General features: G+C 49.1%; 1 pseudogene across 1 annotated transcript; it reads right to left on the reverse strand.

The window, feature by feature from the left end:
• Window positions 1–1,928: 1,928 nt before the first annotated feature.
• On the reverse strand, window positions 1,929–2,680 carry LOC308512529 (TCF3 fusion partner-like; annotated as a pseudogene). The gene has a single exon. The product of its transcript is annotated as a TCF3 fusion partner-like (transcript).
• Window positions 2,681–2,993: the final 313 nt, after the last annotated feature.

Consider the following 2,993-nt stretch of genomic DNA (forward strand, 5'->3'; position numbering starts at 1 on the left):
TGAAACAGTAAAAAAAAAAAAAAAAAAAAAAAAAAAAATTAAAAGAAAGATAACAATTCCTGACCTTTACTTGTGGTAAATGAATAATAATAATAAAAAAACCATAAAGCATATATGTACATACGTAGAAATGATCAAACTTTTTTAAAAAATATATAAATGGGGTATGGAGAGGTATCCAGAACCTATGTACTTTGAGTCCAACATAACCCAAGGAATGTCTACATTATCTCAACAGGGTGAAAAGTGACCAATGTGGATTCAGATGGTCTGTTTTTAATGAAAACAAGGTTGGGAAGGCACACTTCAAAGAGTTAGGCATTGCAAGTTCCAAATCAGAGCGTGCACATCGTTGTGAAGAAATAAGGTAAAAGTGACTTATTCATATTAGTAAAGAGATGTTTTAAAATCTAACACTGAGACCCTCACTATAATTTATGTTGGAAAATTGAAAGTATTGATAGCATCAGTGTAATTAAGAAGAATATGCCTCTGCACTTGAATATAGACAAGCAGCCTGCCCATTTCAATTTTGGATGAGCTAGTGAGCAAAGAAAATTAGTGAAAGGCTCATTTAGGGACATTAGTGGAAAGAATTAGCACTGAAACATAGTACTGTTTGTGGGAGATGTAATATTTCTCATATTTTGAAGGAGATTAGTACCCTTCATATAAGCCATTAAATAATACTGCTAAAGAGCAGTAAAATCTATATGGCCATCATTACCAAAATTCAGGTTATACCTTTAAATTATTCAGCATTAGAAGAGAACCATGCTAAATCGGTGATAAATAATAAAATGACTAGAGGCCCGGTGAACGAAATTTAAGCACTGGTGGCGTCCCACAGCCTGGCCTGCGCCCTCACGCAATCTGGGACACCTTGGGAGATGTGGGACTGCCAGGTTAGGTCTGACACCTCCTGAGGGATGTAGCAGTGCACGAAATGGCAGGCAGCCGGGCAGGAGCCCAAGCTGGAGCCAGGTGCTGTGTTCCCGCTCATCCAGGCCCCACTCCACCTGCCACCACTGGTTCGTAGCCTTGTCACATAGGCAGCAGAGGCTCTTGCTGTCACAGCTGCACTTTCCAGCCTTTAGCCCGGCTTCTGGCTGAGTGATGCTCTCGCTGTGGGAGAGCCTTGACCACCTGGGGGAAGCTCCTGTGTTGAGCGTCTGCGTCCTGGTGGTCGGTGTGCATCGTACCAACCACTCATAATGTCGCTTATGCTTTTATATATATATATATATATATATATATATATATATATATATATATATATACTAGAGGCCCGGTGCACAAAAATCTGTGCACTCAGGTGGGTCCCTCAGCCCGCCCTGTGCCCTCTCGCAATCTGGGGCCCCTTGAGGGCCCCTTCCCCTGGCTGCTGGCACCAGTTTTCCTTCGGCGCCTGGAACCCAGGCCTTCCCTCTTCGCCAGGAGGGGCGCGCACAGTGGGCTAGGGACTTAGCTCTTTTAAAAATACTTCTGAATGTTTGGTAAATAACCCTGTAGGAATCTCCTTTCTGAAACATGTTGGTTGTTAAGGGCTGATTTGGGTAATCAACAAAATGTATGTTAGAATCCTAATCTCCAGAACCTCAGAATGTACCTGTGTATAGAGATAAGATCTTTAAAGAGGGGATTAGATTAAATTGAGGCAGTTCTAGTGGGACCCTTAGCCCATCTCACTGAAGTCCTTATAAGAAGAGGAATGTTGGGGCCCTGCCTCAGTAGGTCCGGGGGTTCCCAAAGGTGTGGATGGAGTCGACGACGAAGGAATGACACAGAGGCAGCATTCAGGTGATCATCATATCCAGGTTCTCTTTTTATTGTCCTGTTACATCTATATTTATACTATTTGATCCTAAAAGCATGCCTCTATAAGCTTTTTTTTGCCAAGGAGAGCATGGGGTCTGTTTATTGGGGGGTCAGTCAAAGGGGGAGCTGGCTAGGGTGGGGTAGGGCAGCTACTTGTCTGGCCCCCAGAAACCCAACTTGTGTCCAAAGCCTCGACCGCTTTGAAGCCAAAGTCTTCCTCCACCTTTATCTGCATGGGGGCCAGCTCCAGAGACAGCGGGACTCACGCCTGGCCCCCTTCCGGTGGCACTCGCCGCCTCTTCCAACCCCTGGGCCCCTCGCCAGGGGCCAGGCTGCTGGCTTCTGCAGGCGCTGGCGTCCTCCTGGGCGGGGACAGCCCCTCTTTCTCTGGAGGCTGGTTCTCAGCGTTGCCTGGGGTGGGGGCATCTGTGCCCTGGCTGCCCTCATCCTCCAGTAAGATGGTGAACTGGCTGGCCCAGTAGTTGTCACCGTAGGAGTCCAGCACCTTCATGAGGAACCTCCTCTCCTGCTGGAGTCTCCATGTTATCCTCTATATCTGATGGAGCCTGTTCAGGACCCACTCCTTCGCCTGCTCAATCTCCCTGCAGCGCCTGGTACTTCCTGCGATTAAGTTCCCTTTGGCGCCGCTGTTGCCAGCCTCAGGCTGCCTCCTCCTCTTCCTCTAGCTCCTGGAGGCTGGAGCTGCCCAGACCCCCAGACAGGAACTCCACTTCGGTCTCAAGCTCGCTCTCCAGGATGTGACCACCTTCAGCGGAGGAAGCGCCAGCTCCCAGCCAGGAGGTGCTGAGAACTCCTCAAAGCCCACGGCTGCCATGGACCCCTCTCTCTGCTCCAGCTCCATTTCTCCCTGGCTCCAGGCGCAGAACTTCCAACCTTGCAAGCCTCTAGTTTAAAGTGGCTTGCAAAACTACAGCCCATTGGATTTCACAGCCAGGCACCCAGGCCCGGCTGCTAAGCCTCCTGTGAGTTGTAGTTCTCTATTTCCAGCTTGCCTCCCTGCCCCACCCCCACCCCAGTCCCAACTGAAAGGCCCTGCTGGCTGGACTAACCCTGTGGCCAGGCATCTGAGTCACCTCGGGTCTTTATTCCTGCCCCGACACCACGCCATCTGGCCATGGAGACTCTCCTCTTGGGAGGCCCCTGGGTCTCCTTCT

Source organism: Myotis nattereri (assembly GCF_964212035.1).
Source record: "Myotis nattereri genome assembly, chromosome: Y".
Classification (NCBI taxonomy): Eukaryota; Metazoa; Chordata; class Mammalia; order Chiroptera; family Vespertilionidae; genus Myotis; species Myotis nattereri.